Here is a 23,003-nt window from a genome sequence, read left to right as displayed (position 1 = left end):
TCAGGAACAAGGCCATGTGACACACGACAGGCTCTGAAGGGTTAATTGCGGCGCGAATCAATACTGCAGCTCATGTTGTGCGCTCCCCGCGGCCCAAAAGGTCTCTGGCAACGCACGTACGCAGTCGATAAATCATCCAATGTGACTTTTACAGATGCTTTTATTGTGATGTGTTGTTGCTTTTGTGATGAATTGACAAAGTAAATTAGGAAACAGGCGTCAGGTGAGCTACGCCACCCTTGAGCGAGCAGGCTGACGCGCAATCCCCATTAAAGAAAAACACTGAATAACGGCAGAGGTGGTTCAACGGGTCAAGACAGTCGAAACAGTTGACGATGGAAATAATCAAGTATTATCAGAGACTACAAAGCATGTATTTTATTGTTCTTAAAGCTGAAATCTTCTTGTCGCCTAAGCCAACACAAGAGGAGATGACAAAATGTTGATTAAGTCCATCAGCTGCCCTAACTTTCTGTATTCTTCAATATTTTATTCGTATTTATATATTTTAGTGAATGCCCGATTCATTTTCCACACTGGCCCAGGTGGTGGCACACGACCGGCTTTTAGAGTTGCTGTTCTTGAACTGCCATTTTACTCGCCGTGTAAGTTTGCCTCATTTGTACTTGTAGGCGTACGTTACGCCTCAGACTAACATGAACGCAGCACTGCTAACAGTCGAACAAGTACACAAATTTGAGAAAAAAACACCCAGACTCACCCCTCATTACTCTAGGAGACTTCAACCAAGCTTGTCACGACCCATCGGTGCGGGGGAGGACCCAAATGCAGGACTCCGGAGGTGGAGAGGCATTTCGGGAAAAGTGTTTATTCGTTCCAAGGTCGGGGATCAAGCAGACAAGTCAACTGGAGCAGCGGTAACCAGGATGTCAGGCGGAGAAGGCAGGTCAGCGGGCAAGCAGGGATCGGTACACGGGAGATCAGGAACAGGACTGCAAGAGTGCGGGAACAAGAGATTGAGCAACGATCTGGCAAATGCCGGTGACAAAACTCCAACTTAAATACGTCATCGAATTACAGTCGCAATGTTAAACAGCTGAGAGCGGTGACAGGTGTCACCGGCCAGGGCAGCGGCCATGCCCCTCTTGGCCGTGGTCCACCCTGGCTCATGACAAAGCCATCTCAACAACGAACTCCCTTAAAACAAGAAGCACATCGACTGTCATACCAGGCAAAACATTTTAGACCACTGCTATACTAAAGTATATAACGCATACTTGCGTCATTGCCTGTGCTGCCCTAGGCTCCTCTGATCAATGCTTAATCTGCTTAAAACCGACATATTGGCAAGAACTTAAGTGAGCAAAGTCTTTGGTAAAATCGATGAAAAACTGCAAAAATAGTACTTCAACTGGTTTTGACTGCACAGACTGGTGCGTCTTTGATATAGCTGGAAACCTAGATGAACATTTGGACATTGTTACATCATATATCAGTTTCTGTGAATCGCTGCATGTACCAACAAAGTCATTTGGCACAATCAATAACAACAAGTCGCGGTTCACCGCCAAACTGCAGGAACTTCTCCAGGGTAAAGAGGTCGCATATCATAGTGGGGATCAGGCCTTGTGCAATCGTACTAGAAACCAGGTGACAAAAGAGATAAATGTAGCAAAGATGGGAAAACAGTTTAGCACTAACGACTGCACATTAGTCTGGCATGCAATACAATCGCTCACCAAGTACAAGCGACGATTCCCCCAGTGGATCAACAATAATAGACTAGCCTTGAACAAGCCAAGTTATGCGTTAATTTTTTTTTCGCCCTATAAAATCCCAGGGAAAATATGAAAATTATGACAAAAGGTAGATTCCATCTCCCAGAACCCATCAAAAACTGAATAATACAAAAACTCAGATATCGAAAAACTGAAGTTCCACTCTTGTTGAATATGATGGAGGCGTTAGAGATGAGTGACTGTATGAAATATACCGGAAGGAGCAGAAATATTCCTCAACGCGAAGATGATGTAAATATTTGAGGTAATCGGGATTGTGGAATGTGGCGGCACGGGGGCTCGGCTGGTAAAGCATTGGCCTCACAGTTCTGAGTTCCTGGGTCCAATCCGAGACCCGCATGTGTGGAGTTTGCATGTTCTCCCCGTGCCTGCGTGGGTACTCTGGTTTCCTCCCACATCCCAAAACCATGCAACATCAATTGGACACTCTAAATTGCCCCGAGGTGTGATTGTGAGTGCGGCTGTTTGTCTCCATGTGCCCTGCGATTGGCTGACAACCAGTTCAAGGTGTACCCCACCTACTGCCCGTTAACAGCTGGGATAGGCTCCATCACTCCCCGTGACCCTCGTGAGGATACGCGGCTAAGAAAATGGATGGATGGATGGATGGATGGATGGATGGATGGATGGATGGATGGATGGATGGATGGGATTGTGGAATGCGTCAGCGATCATACTTCAAACGATGAAGGTGGCGGCGCCGAAGTTTGAGGTATGTTTGCGAATCGTTGAAATACTCAAACTGGCCGAACTGACGGTTGAGAAGCTCCCCGCCGTTGCGTCTGAAATGTGATGATGTCACCTGCCCGATGTTGATCTGCGACATAGCCGGCAGAGTCAACCACCGTGCATGCTATCATTGCATCATTTCACGGTGTCTGCGTCAGTGCGGGTTCGGTGTGTGTCGGCGCGAGTGCGTGTAAGAGGATCGGTCGCCCCACATTCAAGGAAATAAATGCCTGACTGGATGTCACACTCCTGCTGGCACCCTCCCGTCACTCACGCTTTTTGCACTCACACATATGCGCCGCTTATCAGCGAAACGCAGCCTAGCGAGTGCACAACACACACACACACGAAAGGATGCAACACAAACACACACGTGCACCTACACACACGCGTTCATCCAACACAAAAGCCATAATGATGTGACCTTCACAAACACAAAGAGAATAATCAAAGAGCAAAGGTGACAACTTGTTATGATTACAATTATGATGATTTTATTATTGATGTCGTTTTCCCGGTGCATCGCTTTTGTCTTCCTAAGCGGGCGCGACTGTCATGGAAATAAATAGCCCCCCAGAGGATGAACAAACACGATGACGACGAGCAGCGTTTCGGTGCTCATTTTAAAAACAATGCATAATTCAGAATTAATAAGAATGATTGCTCTAATGGAGAAAATGCGCAAGTTCAAAAGGTGCCAATGAACCTCCAGGACATAAAGTGGGAGGGGGGAAAAAAAACCTGAACCCTTTGAATTTCTAGCATTTATTAGTCAGTATATTAGTCAGAAAACGCGATCCGAGCTTCATCCAAATCAAAACAATAAACAGTTTTCTGAAGGTGGGTGGGCCGGTCGCTTGGTTGATTAATCCATTCAGAGCTATTCCAAACAAGTGCTAAGTTGCATGAGGAAAACGGTTTTCGAACTGTCCCAGAAGGCAACACCTTAGATATAGACCGTCCTTGTCCTTCAGTGAATACAATTCAGTGACTGACTGTCCAGTCCCTCAGAGTCGCTTTAAAACGTCCGCTTTTGGGAAGCTGTGTCATTTTGTATGGCCAACTAAAACCTTCCCAAAGGTCTTTGGAGCTACACTTTGACTATTCATCCCGTTGTTGTGCTGCTAACTCCTGAAGAGGTTGCTCAGACCAGAATTTTCTGCTGCTCTCCTCACATCAAAATTAGGGCTGGGCAATGTTTGAATTTGAGCGATTCCAGTTAAATTCAATTCCAGTTCCAATGATTCTCAATTCCAATTATTTTAGGGGGCTGTGTCAAAAAACTTTGCATGGTTTAAATGAAGGGTGTCCACATTATAAACACTAATTTTCTTAGCAGCCTGCTATCAATTTGAACAATTCTGAATGTTATTCCTGAATCTAATTGGTTGTGTTTCCCCGATCTCCTACCCTAATCCAAATTTTAATCCTGTGAATAATCCACATTTTTATATGTTTGCAATTTTTTTTCTAGACCTGTGCCATATTACAGTTACAATTTTTTAATATCCTGATTATGTAACGCCAGTACATATTCTGTTCTGAGGTTAGACTGGAATCCGCTTGGAACTTGATGTTCACAGATGATATTGTGATCTGCAGTGAAAGCAGGGAGCAGGTGGAGGATCAATTTACTTATTCAAATTGGAACAGTGGTGAGCTGTAGATGTAGATGAAGAATTTAAGGTAGACGTGGGACTGCATCAGGGTTCCGGTCTGAGCCCCTTCCTGTTTGTGGTAGTTATGGATAGGCTGACAGACGAGGTTAGACTCGATTCCCTTTGGACCATGATGTTCGCAGATGATATTGTTATCAGCAGTGAAAGCAGTGAGCAGGTGGAGGATCACTTAGAAAGATGGAGGTATGGACTGGAAAGGAGAGGAATGAAGATTAGCCAAAGTAAAACAGACTATATGTGCGTGAATGAGAGGGGCGGTGGGGGAAGAGTGAAGCTCCACGGAGACGAGATAGCAAGGGTGGACGACTTCAAATACTTGGGGTCAACAATATGGAGCAATGGTGGGTGTGGTAAGGAAGTGAAGAAACGGGTCCAAGCGGGGCGGAACAGTTGGCGGATGGTGTCTGGTGTTCTATGTGACAGAAGAGTCTCCGCTAGGATGAAGGGCAAAGTTTATAAAAAAAAGTGGTGAGCCCTTTGAGACGGTGGCACTGAAGAAACAGGAAGCAGAACTTGAGGTAGCAGAAATGAAGATGTTGAGGTTCTCGCTCGGAGTGAACAGGTTGGATAGGATTAGAAATGAGCTCATTAGAGGGACAGCCAAAGTTGGATGTTTAGGAGACAAGTTTAGAGAGAGCAGACTTCGATGGTTTGGACATGTCCAGAGGCGAGAGAGTGAGTATATCGGTAGCAGGTTGCTGAGGATGGCGCTGCCAGGCAAAAGAGAGAGAGGAAGACCAAAAAACAGGTTGATGGATGTTGTGAGGGAGGACATGAGGACAGTGGGTGTTAGAGAGGAGGATGCACGAGATGGGCTTACATGGAAAAGGATGACACGCTGTGGCGACCCCTAACGGGACAAGCCGAAAGGAAAAGAAGAAGAAGAAGAAGCTCAATTTGTGCACAGAGTGAGAACATTTCAACCGATTTATTAGTGAATGAGACCCAATGACTTTTGTTTGTGGGTGTCTTCTCAAACCGAAAACCGAAAGGAAAAGAAGAAGTACGTATTCTGTTACTCCCCAAGCCTGTGTATATACACACACACACACACACACACACACACACCCTTTCTCTCTGCTGTTCATTTTAATATCACTGTCCAATCAAAATGATCATATCATGGACTTCTTCACTAAGTTTGTGGCAAGTCTTGGATCCGATAACATTGATACTCGTTTTAGTATTTGACTTTAAGGGCTGCTATGGATTAAAATGTATTCGTGATTGGGGATTAGAATGCAAGGGAGACGACTACACGCTCTTTCTGTACCTCAGAACGCTTCCTTTTACACTTTTGGACTTATGGACTAATAAATCTTTCACATTTTTGTATTTCACGGTGGGCGGAGATCACGCGGCGCTCTGTTAGCGCTTAATGGCTCTCTGCGCCTCCCGGAAGTTTACCCTGAAAGCAGACAGAACAATTTTTTGTGCCCGTGCAACGATTCAGACGGTTGTCGAATGACATCGTTTGCATTTTGAAACGTGTTGCTGACCGCTGCCTTTATCTTGAGCTCTTTGAGTAAACCAGCAACCTCAATGCACCAAAAAGCCTTTGGCTCACCTCTTCCACGGGTCCACATTCTGGGAAATCTTATCATCTAGGATTTAATGAGGCGCTTTCCCCTTGTAGGTTTTGGATTTTTTTTTTTTTTTGAAGTACAATATGTTTATATGTATCTTGAAATAAACATTTGTCTGTGTTTTGTATTTTTCCATCACAGTTCCAGATGATTCAACGCCTGGCCAAAAACCTAACGAAGGTTGTATTTAAATTCTATTTACAACTGGTAAATACAACTAATACTACAAATATGAAGTTTAAAAAGGATTTAGGGTGGGTGTCAGAGAAAGGGTTAAGGGTAGGTAATTTAGGATGTTGGGTTTCAGGTTTAAGACTACGGTTAGTAAATTCCCAGGGAATTCCACCATCAGGGTGTTTGGGTTGGGTTTCTTCATGAGTGAGGGTTTTGGGTGAACTTTCTGGTTTGGGCTATTGTTTGGATTTTGGAGTTAGGGGACAGGCATAGTGTTTTCATGTTTGGGTTAGGGTTTGGGGCTTGCCAGCAAATTCGGATTTTAGGGTGTTTTAGGGTTACGGCTTGGATTGGGCTTGGGGTTGTCTTATTTAAATTAAGAAAGAGGAAAGTGAAACCGACTGATGATCTCGACTCAATCCGAAGATTGAACAGGAAGTTGATCATTGGTTGGAGCAGCATTTTGTGTGATTTTTGTTCTTACTACAGAAATGGTCCAGATGCAAGCAAGTATGACTGATAGATGGGCAACGTTAAATGGTGATCAGTTTTAAGATACACCATGTATTGGAAGCAGAGCACGGCATCAGACATTGATGATTATTTCAAGGATTTTCAAAAAGTATACGTTATGTGTGCGTATTTTTATTCTTTATTCTCTTTATTTTCCTTTTATTTAAGTTGTTATGATGCGGTTCTTTGTCACGCTGTTTCCTTTCATACTTTTAAGTCATTATGACGCAGAACCTTTGTGATGCGGGTTCCTTTCATGGTCTTGGGTCATTGTGACGCGGCTCCTTTGTGATGCGGAACTCGGGAATGTTTCAAGGAGTGCCTATATAAGGATGAGAAAGACGGTCAACGGGGCTTCTTACGACCTCACCGCTGGTCTGGGAAAGTACGATGCTTGGAACTCACTACACAGACGCCGGTTGCCTTTCATTTTTGATACCTCCGGAACGAACATTTATCTGTTTGGGGAACGTTCGCTCAACGTTGGTCACTATTTGCTGTTTCGGCTCAACTATTCTGTTTTTGAACTTCCATTTTGTGTTCGCTATTTTGACATGTTTGTTGTGTTGATGTGTGTGAGATTAAATAGTCTTAAACACAATACAACTGGCTTGTCGCATTTTGCTGGTTTCAATAATGGGGACGTTATTCTAAATCCATACGTAACATAAACCCATCCCTCCATCCATTTTCTTCACCGCTTATCCTCACGAGGGTCGTGTGCTGGAGCCTATCCCAGCTGTCAACAGGCAGGAGGCGGGGTACACCATGAACTGGTTGCCAGCTAATCACAGGGCACATTGAGACAAACAGCCACACTCACAATCAAACCTACGGGCAATTTAGGGTGTCCAATTAATGTTGCATATTTTGGGGATGTGGGAGGAAACCGGAGTGCCCGGAGGAAACCCACGCAGCACGGGGAGAACATGCAAACTCCACACAGGCGGGTCCGGGATTGAACCTGGCACCTAAGAACTATGAGGCTAACGCTTTATCAGCTGAACCACTGTGCCGCCCCGTAACATATATATATATATATATATATATATATATATATAAAATTAGAACAAAATATCAGCTTCATCGAACAACGCATAACTGCATGGACATCTCTAAACGCACAAAAAAGCTACAAGGACGCATGCGAGAAATTTTAACAAGAGATTTTGATTTGAAGAAGCCATTTTGGACAACCTCCAAGGCTTGTACTTAGAGAAGCTCCTACGAGGGAAATTGTCCAAATTGGCTCCAATCAGCTTGAAGATCATTGCGTGGATCCAACATAAGAAAGGAAACCTTAATAACTTCACTCCACAAGAAATATATTATTGCATCCTTTAGTAAGGCCTTAACTGTACGTGTGTGTGTGTGTGTGTGTGTGTGTGTAGGCACATGTGTGTGTGTGTAGGCACATGTGTGTGTCCCTCATCCATCACTATATATTGAAACAGGCAGAAGCTCTCTGACTGACTGCTGGCTAAGCTAAAGCAGCAGAGCAAATTAACAAGTTTCACGTACACACACACACACACACACACACACACACACACACACACACACACACACACTTATACACACACACACACAATTGTGCATATAGACAATGTCAAAAGGATTTCAACCTGAAGTTCCAGGAGCTTTTTGGAGCTCCAATCAGATATGTTCTGACTTGCAGACCACATCCGATTCCTAGACCTCTGAAAATTCCTAACACACTTTGGAGTGTCTTCTTTCTGCACCAATAAATTACCCCTGCACCAAAGTACTTGCGAATATATGCAATAGCGTAGTAGTTTAAAAGTAGGTGGATGTGAATTTTGGATATGTTTCCCACAGATCCTCGCAGGAAGGTTATTAAGACCTCAGAGCTACATACGCAACCCCAAAGGTTCCAAGACCGCTGCAAAGTACTACTATACTAAGCACTGTTTTATTTATCCTGATATATTACTCATGGAACTTCATTTGGGCAACGGTTCGCCAGTTCTTAGTTCCTGCATTAAAAATCACCTTCACTTTTTATCCGAATTCAAATCCCCTCTCGGTTTTTGTTTTCCTGTGTTCTCTCCCAGCTCCTTCCTCTCTAATCCCGCATTGTTTTCATTTCAAGGTTTATATGAAGGTTGCCGTGACGAGCCGGGCCGCCTCCTCCTCCTCTTCTTCTTCCGCCTCCTCCATCTGTACAACCGCATCTCTTGCCTCAGAAGGCGTAGCAACATAACACTTCTTTTTTACAAGACAAAACATGCGGCGGGAAAGATGATCGCGAGCCAAAAGCCAGGCAGCGCAAGGAGGAGAGTTTCCAAAAATGTGTGTGTGTGGGGGGGGCGGGGGGGGGTAGATAAATAAAAAGATGTCTTCAGAGGCGGGGAGACAAAACGATCGCGGCAGGTGCACTTAAGTGGAGGAGGAGGAAGATGGAGAAGAGGAGGAGGAGAAAACGTTGAAATGAAACACTTCCTTCCTCGCAAGAAAGAAGACTAAACACACGTGTTAATGCTTTCTTCCTCCTTAGGGACGAGTTTGAGGAGGAGGAGCTGAGGCTCAACTCCCCCCGGATGCAAACACATGCGCTCGACAGCAGGTGGAACACACACACACGCACACACACACAGTGCCATCAAGTGTTTCCTTCAGGGAAAGTGCAAGAGGAATTCTGTGCAAAGGAACAACCAGCTGTTTTTTTCCCCCCCCCTTTCTTTTAAAGACACAGAAAAGACAGCAAAAGCGGAAACAGATTCAATCACTGATCTACCGATTGAGCCTCATGTAGACACTTAAATGTTTTTGGTCTTCATATGAAAAGCGAAAAAACAATCTATTCCTGACTGGTTCACTTTTTTTTTTTTTTTTAACTTTACGATGGCTTTTCCAATGGAGCTTAAAATGACTCGTTTCTCATTATGACGGCAAACTTTTCTCATCCTGATGAGAAACTTTCCTCATTCGAACAAGAAACTGCAGCCATGTGTAATGCAAACTTTAAAATGTAAGGTTTTTAGTTTAAAATGGAGATTTAATTATTTAATCGAAATTAGGATTTCAAAACAGCGGAAAGAGATTCAATCAGTGATCTCCCGATTGAGCCTCATGTAGACACTTTAATGTTTTCAGTCTTCATATGAAAAGCACAACAAAAATCTATTCCTGACTGTTTCACCTTTTTTTGGGGGGGTTTAGATGGCTTTTCCAATGGAGCTTAAAATTAATCGTTTCTCATTATGACGGCAAACTTTTCTCATCCTGATGAGAAGCCTTCCTCATTCTAATGAAAAACTGCAGCCGGACATCATGCAAACTTTAAAATGTAAAGTTTTTAGTTTAAAATTGAGATTTAATGATTTAATCAAAATTAGGATTTCGAAACAGTGGAAAGAGATTCAATCACTGCTCTACCGATTGAGTCTCATGTAGACACTTGGACGTCTTCATATGAAAAGCGAAAAACGGTCTTTCCTGACTGGTTCACCTTTTTTTGTTTGTTTGATTTTACGATGGCTTTTCCAACGAAGCTTAAAATGTCTCATTTCTCATTATGACAGCAAAGTTTTCTCATCCTGATGAGAAACCTTCCTCATTCTAATGAGAAACTGCAGCCAGACATTGGACACCCTAAATTGCCCGTACGTGTGATTGTGAGTGCGACTGTTGTCTGTCTCCATGTGCCCTGTGATTGGCTGGCAACCAGTTCAGGGTGTACCCTGCCTCCTGCCTGATGACAGCTGGGATAGGCTCCAACACTCCTGCGACCCTGGTCAGGATAAGCGGCTACAAAAACTGATGGAAGGTTTGGAACCAATGGTCGTAGTGGTGTGACACAAACAGATGGATTTTACATACAGAACATAATGTACGGAGTCCATTAAATGTCTGAAATGTTTTTGTGTGCATGTCTTGTGCTGGCAAATCCTCTCAGGCGAGGGCAAAAGTTAATTGCGTTGACGACAGCGGTGATCCCTCATCCTGTAAAAACACGAAAAGCTGCTCTGGCGGGAAGACAAACCGGGACGTAACAAAATGTGGAATCGCAATGCGGGCTCTGTTTGCCGCCAGGAGAATCCTTCTGTCCCAGGCCAAGTCAGTTGGCCCTGCCGCCGTAAATCTGCCGAAAATCTCGAGAAGCGCACTAATATTCTGCGGTGACGTGTGAAAGTGTGCGTGTCGTGAGTGATGTGTTTACTTTGGTAACAGCAGGACACATCTCAGCCACCAGCAGATGGCCGGAGAGTAAATATTGTCCACATTTTGGAGATTTATTATGGAATTTTGTTAGTCGGATACACGGATTTGCTGTCGTAAAATGGTTAGCTCCCTTTGACTCGGTAGTATGTTGTGGAACTGGAGATATTAAAAAAATAATAATAATGCTGTAGCCTGTTTTATTATAAATAGACCTGCAAAAAAGTCTCGAGAAGTGACGCCTGAAGGTCACTGATAATGTCGTGGTACACACAACTGACTTTGGTGCAAGCAGCGTGAGATTGAATCCCGCTCAGTGATGGTGTGGATTTGTGGCTTGGTACTGACTCGGGACCAGTTCAGGGTATGGTCTGCCTTTTGCCCAATGTTAGCTGGGGTAGGGGTCCGAGACTCCCGCAACCCTTGTGAGGATGAGTGGCTCGGAAAATGACGTGACAAGTGATGCCATTTCGGCATGAAAGTTTAGTTTTTATGGTTATTTTGGCCACAATTCAGGGGTCTTCCTAAGTCAGACTGTCTGCCTTTATTTTAGAGTAATACTTTCTTGTCATTTCAGAAAGTTTCTTTCCCGCCCTGATGTTTTTCCATCCTTGTGATCGTCTCCACCTGTCCCCGGTTTCCTCTCACAGTGTCTTCGTTTACTCCTGCCCTTGGTCATACCCTCTTGTTTCTTGTCAGGACCTGAACCAGCCATCTTTCTAAGCCTTATTATTTTCCATGATATCAAGAGTCCAGGTTTGTGCGCTTCCTGAGTTGATGTTTTGCCTCCAGCTTTGCTGAAAGACTTTTGTTGCTAGCTTTGTTTCTACTTTTTCTCTTATTTTTTTTAAACCAGCTTTGCTGAGATTTCGAGTTGTTACTTTTATAGCACTGTTTGGGTTTTTCTTCCCGATGTTGCAGTGATTTTTGTTGGTTACCTTGATTCTTTAAACTCGCATTTCATCTTTTTGAGTCTCTGAATTGACCATTTTTGGGTTATTTGGGTCATTTCCATGGGCCCCTTCAAAGACTTCTTAAAAATTGTTCTACTAATATTGTTCTTTGTATAAGTGATAGCGTGACAACCCCAAATTGTCAAAATTGTTTTAGTCATTGCGAGTACGGCAGAAGTCTGCTGATTCTAATGACGCTTTGTATTATTTCAGGTTGAGGCTACAAATAATTGTGATCGTGTATGAGAGCATTTGAATTCATGCGATGAGGCCTCGCGCCTCCCCAAGAACTCATGACTCACCAAGAACTGTAATTTACATAACATCTTATATCACAGTTTCAAGCAAGGTGAGAAATTTCAGCATTCTGCGTGTTGCTGCGTCGTCGCCGTCGAGGTGATGCATCACCTGAGCTAAATCGCGGCCTGCCTTCTGGCTACTCGGCGCCGGCGGTTTGCTGGGCTCGACATCACCTCGGTAAACGTGCTAATTAACTTGTTGTTTACACGCACGCCGCTGAGCAAATTTGTCCGACAACAATATATTCATGCTGTGGTATCTTTAATTACATATTAGTTGCCGCTAAGCAAAGTTTTGCCCCCCATCAGTAGGTTCCACGTCTGAAGCTCCACTTATTTTATTTAGTTTTTTATGGCTTCCACATTTTTGGTGTAAATCCCGCCTTTCTCCTTCAGGCAAAAAAAAATTCTTCTTGAAAGATCTCATGATGACCACCCGCCTCCGCAGTTAACTGCCTGGCCACTGTGCTCCTTGTGCCTCTTGAGCCCAACCCTGCTCCTTCTGTATTTGTCCAACGAGCTACTTTCTTGCCCTTTTACCTCAGGGGTCATAAATATTCATCCATTCCTTGAGTATCCGGAAAAATCGACTCCTGCGGCGCGCGAATAACAACCACCTGCCTCATCGGTCCAGAAGCAGCTGGCTTATCAGCTCCTTGCCTGCCCTTGTAGGGTCCAAATATCCCTTCTCAACCCTACCCTGCTCCTTGTGGATCAACCGGCTACAGTAATTGCATGCCCTTGAGGTTCCCACCTTTGGGTCATAAACTTTGACGCAGTATTCGAGTGACTGAAAAATCAGCCGTTTAACTTCCCTTGTGCATTCGAACTATGCCGGTCGTGTCCCCTTACTGGACCAACCAGCTGCTTGTCTGCTCTTGCGCCTCCCAGCCTGTGGAGGTGGCCATAAGCCTTGAGTCATTCGGTGAGCGTCCGGCTGTATCTCTTCAGCCCCACCCAGCACTTTCTGTGACTGTACAACCGGTTACATAACTGTTACACCCCACCCCGAATGGTGTCTTCTCAACCCTACTCTACTGCTTATCGGACTGGATCAACCAACCTCTGTTCTTCTGACCACTGGGTGTTATAACTCTAAAGTGTCCATCTTACAACCATTTCTCGACTCTTTCTATGCCCGTCGTCCTTTATTTCTTGCTTAGCACTGCACTCCTACAGCATTTACACTTTGTGGATTCTTGATGACTTTCCCCAGTTGAGAATGTGACTTTCCGCGGCGTACGAAAAGGAGATACCGTCCCCGTGTCCTTCGTCCTCAGAGGGTTCTAACCGGTGTAAATTGTCAGCGAGGAAGCAGGCCGCCGGCAACCATGCGTGACGTGGTCGCCGCTCGTATCGGCGCGAGAGGAGAATAATTGGACAAGGTGTTCATGTAAATGTCGGGCGGCCGCCGACTGCAAGGTGGGATCTGCGCATTCATGCGGGTGACAGCTTGAGCTCCTGCTTTTCCTTTTACCAACGCCATCTGACTAATATGAGAGGCTGGGCTTGCATCTGGAGTAGCACGCAGGTGCTGGGAATTAAGGTCTAAATGGTAGTAAAACAAAAATAAATATAAACAAGCAGGGGAAACAAATGTGGAAATACTGGAATACAAGAAATACTGTTGATGTTATGACAGGGGAAACTGGAAGAATGCAAATGGCAGCTTTGCTGTAAAAGCATAGCGTGTATGTTGTTGGCCTTGAAATTATCATATAGGGAAATAACATTTATGAAACGCTGTTATATTCCATTATGGAATTCTATTATGAATCCAATTAAATGAGCGCAAAGTACTGAAATGCTCTCTCAAGGACAAAAGCTTGATTTTAATTAACACCTAATTGTACCGCTTCAGATTTGCAAATCCTACTTTAAAATCCTACCCTGGTTTCATCCAATTTCAAATATGTCACTCCATTTTATCTTCTCTTGTCTTAGTTTACACCCCAGCAGTGGATCTGTACTTGAAAACCCTTTTGAGCACTAAACCATGCAAGTTAAAAACCTGCATTGAATCTAAAACTGTATTTTGATGTCGTGTTCGCTGTTTTGGTTGGGTTTGTTTTGTTCTTCCCGCGTTCTATGTCTCCCGTGCTAATTTTGTCGGTTGTGCCCACCTGTTCAACATTTCCCCTCCTCCCTTGTCCTAACCAATCAGGTTCCTTCCGCCACTCGTGCCTTGTGCAGGTGTTTCTCGTTGTCTCATGCGTACTTAACTCCCTGGTTTCTTCAGTTCTTTTCAATCCATTGCTTTGTTGTTGTCATTTCTGTCCATGCTAATGCCGTGATCCCTCTCTTCAGGTTTATTTTAGATATACTTTGTCTATTTTGTTGTTACCTTGAGTTGCCTTTACTTGACAATGAAATATTTTTTGACATTCCTGGATCCCCATCTTGCATCCCTGCTTCACTGTACTTGGGTCCTTCAAGCCTTGCTATGTTTTCCTTGCCCTTCACGAGCCTTGACCGTGACGCTAAAAATTACTTTTTTTGAACCCCTACCCCGTCTTGCACCATTATCATTTTTCTAAACCTCTCGTTCAGGCTTTAAATCTTACTTTGAAACCCCAACCCTGAGTTCGAAAACCCAATTTAACACCATAAGTGTATTTTGAAACATTAATTCTGACTTGAATCCTACCCTACACTTAAAACTACAATTTGAAACCTCAACCCTTGTTTAAAGGGGAAATCCACTGATTTGCATTAACAATGTATCCAATAGGTCACGTAATATGTACCCTATTGTGAGAATGTGATGTTAAATATTCTCTCATTTAATAGTGTTTTGAGAAGATTATTGACAATTACGAATTTTCAGGGGGACTGCCGTTTTCGCGAGTCACATGACCTACATGTGCGGATGTGACGCGTTTCGTGCTGCAATAAAGGCTCGATTACATGGGACACCATTTATGCCCAGCGCTGATTTCTCTGATTTATCCTCATCTAATGACGAAATAGCAGTATTGGGTGATAAGGAAGACTGAGGAATACTTCCATACAGCCGCGAACCACGTAACGAGTTAGCATGGCGGAGTCTCGCTCGTTATCGGAATTAACCAGGACCCGGAAAGGCGGCGGTTGGGGGACGGCACGCTGCGCAATTGAACTCTTCACCGGCAACCCAGTCCCGAGCCTGCGCACGTGTGGGTTTCAAGGGGGAAGTGTCAGAAAAGTTACCACAGGGATGACTGGCTTGTGGCAGCCAACTGTTCATAGCGACGTCGCTTTTTGATCCTTTGACGTCGGCTGTTCCTCCACAATGCGGAGGTAAAAGGCATGAGTGACGCGTGTTATGCGCGGGACAGTCACCCCCAAGCCGGCTTGCCGGCTCCAGTACACCACGGCACTGCTCACGGCTGTGTATGGAAATATTCCTCCATCTTTCCGATCAACCAAGTGGCCAAGCCGCTCACGGCTGTGTATGGAAGTATTCCTCCGTCTTCCTGATCAACCGATACTGCTATTTCTTCATCAGATGAGGATAAATCCGAGAAATCAGCGCTGTGTACATGTAATCGAGCCTTTGTTGCGGCACGATACACGTCACATCCGCGCACGTAGGGCATGTGACTGGCGAAAATGGCAGCGCCCCTGAAAATTCATAATTGTCAATAAAAATCATCTCAAAACACTATTGAAAGAGAGAGGATTTAACATCACATTGTCAAAATAGAGTACATATTGGATACATTGTTAATGCAAACCAGTGGATTTCCCCTTTAAAACCCTGCTTCTGACTTAAACCCTACTTTGAAACCACAATTCAGACCCCAAACCCTACATTTGTCTTTAAACACTCACCCTTCTTTGAAACCTTTAACCTATACTCAAAAACTTAATCCCATTCTTGACCCCCTACTTTGTAACGCTAACCCCTTGTTAGTCTGCATTTCCGACTCTGGTGTAAAATATATCTTCATTGAAAAAGTACTATTTAATTACATTTTTTTTTAATCACAAGAAACAAAGCAGACTTTGAAAAGAGTGAACGTACTGCATGGTTTTAAATGGGTAAAAAAAAAAAAAGAAAAAAAATCCCCCATGGAGTAAGTGACCTTTTATTTAGAAAAGCTGAACAAGTGGAGCATTGTATCCACACAAAGCAAACAATTAGCCTTGAGAACTTCAGACTTAACTTTGCCAAAGCGCCTTCAATTCATTAACGAGGATGAGGATTTGTGCGCGCGTGTCAAACAGTGTGCACTTAATGACGATGGCAATAAGATAAGCATAATTGCATATCTGGCTGGGCAACGTATTGATTTCCACTCTCTGCGTAATTAAAATCATTTGGTCTCTGTGAAGAAACACTCCACATAATTATTGTTTGCCTCGTGACTGATGCAGCCCCCGTGCTCGCCCCCAACCCACCCGCCACCTCCCCACGCGGCCTTATCGCCGCGTTAGAAAAGCGACACCTGTGACCCACTGCTGGGAATTCCATCATCTCGCCGTTGTCGGCGTCCAGGAGCCCGCCGAGGCCAGACTGAATCACCGGCTTCTTGTTTATGCACATACTGCTCATATAATTACACGTTCATTCATTCAGTCAGTCAGTCAGTCACACATACAATCCATTTATTGTTCATTCTTACCGCATGTGGGCTGATTGTTTGGCCGGAAAGCAGAGGCGGGAGGAAGTCACGTATGTGCAAGTCGCAAGCAGGTCCAAAGTCACAGTGGGGAGGGGGCAATCTCGCAAGCCAAGTCCAGTTGCCACTACATTTCAAGCAAGTCAAGTCCTTACTTGGTTGAAGCGAGTCAAAAGTCAATCTTGCTCGAGTCTGGTCGCAGCATATATTGACGTTTTAATCAAATGGCGTTTTTGTTACATTTTTTGAGTCAAGTGGGATAGTCCCGAGTGAGGATAGATGGATGATGAATAGATGAACTAGCTGGACGAGACCCTCGTCCACGCATACTGCTAAAATACGCACTTGACGAATATATACGTCAATCTCAGTAAACGTTTGGGTTCCAGTTGCCATCTATAAATAATCACAGCAGTCTAACACCTCACCTGAACAATATCCATTCATTTACTTAGCCTGTTATCCTCACGAGGGTGCTGGAGCCTATCTCAGCTGTCAACAGGCAGGAGGCGGGGTATGCCCTGAACTGGTTGTCAGCCAATCGCAGGGCACATCGAGACAAACAGCCACACTCGCAATTACACCTATGGGCAATTTAGCGTCCAATTAATGTTGAATGTTTTGGGGATGTGGGAGGAAATCGAAGTGCCCGGAGAAAATCCACGCAGGCACGGTGAAAACATGCAAACTCCACACAGGCGGGTCCGGGATTGAACCCAGGAACTCAGAACTGTGAGGCCAATGCTTTCCAGCTGAACAAACATGCCGCACCCATAAATCAGAACACTAAAATTATTATTTTCACTTGGTAAAAGTTAAAAACAACAACAGCAACTGAGAAGATGACTGATGGAAATTTTTGTACCGAATCGTTTTAACGCATTTCAAACTGAACTGAACGCATCTTAATTTCCGAACAAAGTCTGCTGTGCACTTTATGGTGACGGTCTTGCGACACCACTAAACAAAAGTCTGCTTTCGGTTCGTTGACTATAATTAGATGTGTGCCTACTGGGCTAATGGTGAATAAATAATTAAGTGATGAATACAGGACCAAAAAAAAAAAAAAAATGTTGACATCCTTGAAAAAAAAAAAAAAGGAGAAAAATGTGAGCAAAAGTTGCATTCCTCCAACGTCCTCCACTTTAATTAAACCACTCACTCAGACGAGTTTGTTTGTTTATTAAGAAGTACTGACTCTGGACAATTGCCACTTGTCATTACATTAAAGGTGCTGAATATTAAAAATAGAGCCAACAGCTTTTTTTCCCCCCACAGAGCCGACACAACAGATGACATTTTAATGGTGACACTTCAATAAACACGCTGAGTAGTGTGAAAATTATACTCGGGCGTAGCTACTCACAATTTGCACTGCACTTACTAATGGCGGAACGCACGTTTGTAAATGACTTTCTTCGTAACCGCGATCATCATGCAATTTTATCGCTTTGATCTGAATACAAAATGATTTGCCACAGAAGACATACAATGCAACGAATGCACCTGGCATCTTCTAGCGCCGACTCTTTCGTCACGCCTGCAAAAGTCTCCACACCTTTTTTTGAATCTCCACAACTGATCGCCAGCAATGCTAACGAGGGAGAGAAGGAAAACGTGAGTTTTGCTTCCCAATCAATCGAAATAAAAGGTTCAGACAATTATACTAAACCATCCCATTACTAGCCACATTACTTTGCTGTACTAAAATATTTACAATGAAGACTGTTTTACTTGTATTGCACTTTCATTATTTGCTTAAATATGACCTTATAGATTTAATCAAGAGATAAAGTGTTGTCCATTTGCTAAATCAGACAAGGATGTGTTGTGGAGCCGGTGGTTGTCCTTGATCTTTGTACACAGAAAACCAGCTGGTGGCTTCCTTCTCTCCCAGGTGTTGCCGTGGAGACGAACGACACCAGATTAAGGAGTGGAAAGTAACCATCCCCGGCCCAGGACCAGACTGCGGGGGGGGCAGTCACTTTTACCATGGACCCATACATATAAAAACCTTGTGTTACCGGTCAGCTTTTGTGTTCTTCTTTGGCTATCCTGCCAGAAGACACACGTCTCGTGTGAGGCAGATACCGAAATAAGACCCGGACGTATGTATTGCACATTCCTTTGTAATAAATCCATTTGCTGTTAACTTTTTTCCTAATTATTAGTCATATCTTCCTCGATTATCGAACACGCGTAGGGTCCAAACTCGCAAATCTGTGCATCACATACATTTTTAATCGTCCCAAACCAGTCCATGAAAGTTAGTGTTTGACCAGCCAGCTAAAGCAATAGCAAGCTAGCGAACAATCCATTAGCTTACCTATCATTGTTTGTTTTGTAGTAACCGATGAAGTTCAACATCATTGTTTTTGTGTCTTTAATGTGCGACTTGCAAAAAATTCAGGTTGCCATCCACAATTTTAAGACTTCATTGTCATCATACTTTAAATATATTTTTTTTCATCTTTGCAGCTCCTTCCATCATGGTTCAGCTAGTGGGTACATCACACTGGTAAATGCACAACTCAGATTGTGTTGACAGGTTGGCGCAAATGATCCCCCCCCCCAAAAAAAATATATATTTTTTCCTTTCAATAAAACTATTTTAATGAAAATCCAGATTTCCAACTCTCCACAAGATGACTTGTCAAGTCGAGTCTCTTGACTACCAAGTCTAAAGTCAAGTCTTTAAGTCTTTAAACTGGCGACTTCAGCGGGCTCAGGAGCCTCGAGTTCCCTCATCTCTGCCAGTAACTTGGTCAGGTCCAGTAAGTGCATGTTATTTCACCGGTCACTTAGCTATTTAGTGCGTTAGTTTGTCACTGAGTCGGACCGGTCACCCAATCATTCAGTGGACCAGTAAGTCATTATGTCACTCAGTCAAGCAAGTCAGTCTGTCAGTTAGCTTATATGTCACTTATTTAATGAATCAGTCATTTGTTCATTGAGTTTGGCCGATTAAATGGTCAATCCATCAGCTACTTTTATATTCACCCTCTGAGAGAGGCCAGGGAAGCCGGTTATTCATTTAATATGTAAATTGTTGGTGACCGCATACAATATGGCAGCTGGTCGTCCGAAGAGGTTTGGAATCAACTGAAGTGGACTCAAAATTTGTCCAACCTCTAGTTTATTAATTCCTCAAGTGACTTCAACTTTCTTCCTTCCTTCTCGTGGCAAGCGGGTTGGCATGTCCTAATCAGCTGTGATAGTCTTGTAATTAATGGAATTTGTTAATTGGCTCTTTCCTCTTCAGGGACACTTGCTGTGAATATTTACAAGACGCACCGCCAACCATCCACTCCAAAGCCTCCCCTCCTTCTTCCTTCCCCCTGGCAGTCGCTTGAACTCGGCCTGCCTTTGACATCTCTTCCCACGGCCGTCATCTTTGTGTTTACTGGCTCGCTACAAGGCCTAATAACTCCGACAATGGAATTCCAATCAAGTTGGTTTCCTCTTCAAACAAGACTCCCTCACACCCACAGCTCGCCCCGCCCGCTTCAACCCATTTCGGTGTTGTCGAGCTTGACAGGCGGGAAACCGCGATACAAGCGCCGCCGCCTCCAGATGAACAAGTTGTTTACAAAAGGCCGCAGTGATTTTAAAGGCTACCGGTGTACCAGGAGCAGTCGCCGTGCTCACACTGTGCCGGGAAGTTTGTGAAAGTCACAAGAAGCTTCTAGTGGGACAGCTACATTGTACATGACAAACACCACAACTGACTCATGGTCACAATGCTGACATCACTGTAGCAGAGTGACAAGATACTCTCCTCTCCTGTCTTGTCAAGGCCCCACCTGACTCGCATTTTGAAGAAAAATTCCAGATCATGGGGCCTAGACAGATGCTCTTGAGATTAATTTTTTATTTCGCTCACTGGAGAACAAGGAAAGGGTCCTCCCTGATAGGAAAATCTGAAACCTGATCAATAGGTTTACCATAGCAGTGAACCCATTCTGGCAGCATGATGGGTACTGGTTAGCATGTCCACAACACAATTTCAAGTTTCAGTGTTTGAGTCTAAAACTATATGTCCAGGGTGTACCCCATCTCCCATCCGAAACTGGAAAGGACTCCAGCTTATCTCTGACCCTAAGGAGGAGGAAATGTAGAATAGAAAATTGATGGAGGGATACACACCCCAAATCCCCTCAGCAGTCTTTTTAGGTGAAAAAGAACTGGTGACCTCCTCGAGAAAGTAGTCCCCTGGGATAGACTCCAGTGATATATGGGACCTCTGTGACCAGGCTCAAACACTCCAAAACTGTGGACTAAAAGTCAAATCATTTTATTTTTCAAGGTCAATGTGGCTGGGTAAGCCCAGACATGTTTGTCTTTAGTTCCACTCCGGTTGGATACAGAGGCATTCGCAGGTCAGTAGCGAGACATACTCCTCGCTCTCTCTGAGTCATCTGAGATTCTGGAGATTTGGAGGCACTTCAACAGACCCGAGAGCTTGAGGAGCAGTATATCTACTTTGGGTCCCTCCCAGATGACCAAACTGTTCACAATGTCTTTAAGGTTAAGTCCAGGCACACTCTGAAAGACAATCATTCTTTCCACTTGTATTGTGGCCACGATTTTGTCCATTTGGTCACTACGCACCGTTCCTGAACATAGGTAAGGATTTGTCAGGAAGTCAAGAGCTCTCATAACCACAACTATTCTGAACTTGGACTCGGAGCAAAGGTCATCTCTTCTTCTGCTGATCGTTTTTCTGTTCTTCTTTTGAAATCATCGATACATTCTTTAGGCAATTTGACGACGGTGTGCCTTTTTTTCTAACACCGCAGACACTCTTTTTAAAAATCCCTTTAGTGCTGTTTACAGGAGAAGTCTCCCTCCGTGTGCTGTGAAATCGCCTCCTCCCCGGGCTGCGCAATCCACGGCGGGATATTTAATGCAAAGCCGCGTCTGGTGCGACTGACAAACTTGACATGACAGTAAAACGAGCCTTTCACGGGCCTTGTCAGCCCGGCAGAGATTTAAATAAAACAAAACGGCCCGCCTCCAAACAAACAGGATAATTATGGCCTGGGGTGCCAAGCGCTGTCTGTCTTCCCGCGTTGACTTTCATTGCGCCGACATTTAAGCGGGAAAGAGTCGCCTCCCGCCACTGAGCGGGAGAGAGAACGGTTGGCGGTGGAAATCAAGCGTGTGACAGACGAGAATAAATCTCGCTCGGTACGGTGTGAGGACAGAAGCTTACATAACACACACACGGAGGAGATGCTAAATCCGCTTTCTTTCATTGCCTGTGTGGTGTTACTCATTGGCCACTTACACATTCCAAAAAGATCCCCATCAAACGCGTAAAGACGAATAATGTAAAAGAGCAAGTAGCAATTTGAGGCGAGTTGAGAGGAAATCTGAGCGGCAGGGAGTCCTTCGCTCAGGAGAACAGAATTGAGTCTCTTCAAGGGGTACCCTTCATCACGTACGAGAAGTCTGAAGATGGCCAAAATAATGGTCACCGGTTTTTACCGAATTGGTTTTTAGGCATGACCAAATTTCATGGTGTTAGGTGAAACTAGCTCCAGATGCTGCAGGATTTTCAAACTATACCCATTAATGTCTTGTATTAGACCAACACACTGAGAAGGAACGTCAAATGTCTCACTATTAAATCTAACCTATTTGCCTGGTCTCCAAAATTCTTCTTTTTTTCCCCCTTTCGGCTTGTCCTGTTTGGGGTCGCCACAGAGTGGCATCTTTTCCATCTAAGCCTATCTGGTGCATCTTCCTCTCTAATACCCACAGTCTTCATGTCCTCCCTCACCACATTCATCCACCTTTTCTTTGGTCTTCCTCTCACTCGTTTGCCAAACCATCGAAGTCTGCTCTCTCTAACCTCGTCTCCAAAACATCCAACTTTGGCTGTCCCTCTAATGAGCTCGTTTCTAATCCTATCCAACCTGTTCACTCCAAGCGAGAACCTCAACATCTTCATTTCTGCCACCTCCAGTTCTGCTTCCTGTTGTTTCTTCAGCGGCACCGTCTCTCATCCGTACATCATGGCCGGCCTCACCACTGTTTTGTAAACTTTGCCCTTCATCCTAGCAGAGACTCTTCTGTCACATAGAACACCAGACACCTTCCGCCAGCTATTCCAACCTGCTTGGAACCGTTTCTTCACTTCCTTATATCATGGCCGGCCTCACCACTGTTTATAAACTTTACCCTTAACCTAGCGGAGACTCTTCTGTCGTATAGAACCGTTGTCTCCAAAATTAAATTTTAATAATAATAGAGGGAAAAAATGTTGGTATCTGAAGGATTCCTAGAAATGGTCAAAACAAGGCAGTTTTTTTAATTGATTACCTCTTGGAGCTTTTTCACTGCTGTACTCGTGACAGACATCCCTCCCAAAGTTTATGCTGATAAATGAAACTCGTGATAGACCTTGAATTTAAAAACAAAAACAAAAAATAATCCCAGCATGCCAGGAGTCATCAAGCTAGGGAAAAAAAGACCCAAAAAAGGACTTCAAAATTTCCTGTTTGTTCATATTTTCAGCG

The 23,003-nt window shown here is 44.1% G+C and overlaps 1 long non-coding RNA gene across 1 annotated transcript in view; it reads right to left on the bottom strand.

Moving 5' to 3' along the window:
• Positions 1 to 618: 618 nt before the first annotated feature.
• Positions 619 to 23,003, bottom strand: part of LOC133509146 (uncharacterized) — a 45,396-nt gene continuing 23,011 nt past the window's right edge. The window contains exon 3 of the long non-coding RNA XR_009797239.1: positions 619 to 953. This is a non-coding gene — a long non-coding RNA (uncharacterized LOC133509146). The remainder of the gene's footprint in view (positions 954 to 23,003) is intronic.

The sequence above is a fragment of the Syngnathoides biaculeatus genome, chromosome 11, assembly GCF_019802595.1.
Source record: "Syngnathoides biaculeatus isolate LvHL_M chromosome 11, ASM1980259v1, whole genome shotgun sequence".
Taxonomy (NCBI): Eukaryota; Metazoa; Chordata; class Actinopteri; order Syngnathiformes; family Syngnathidae; genus Syngnathoides; species Syngnathoides biaculeatus.
Note: the sequence above shows the minus strand (reverse complement) of the source record. Positions and strands in the feature narration are given on the sequence as shown.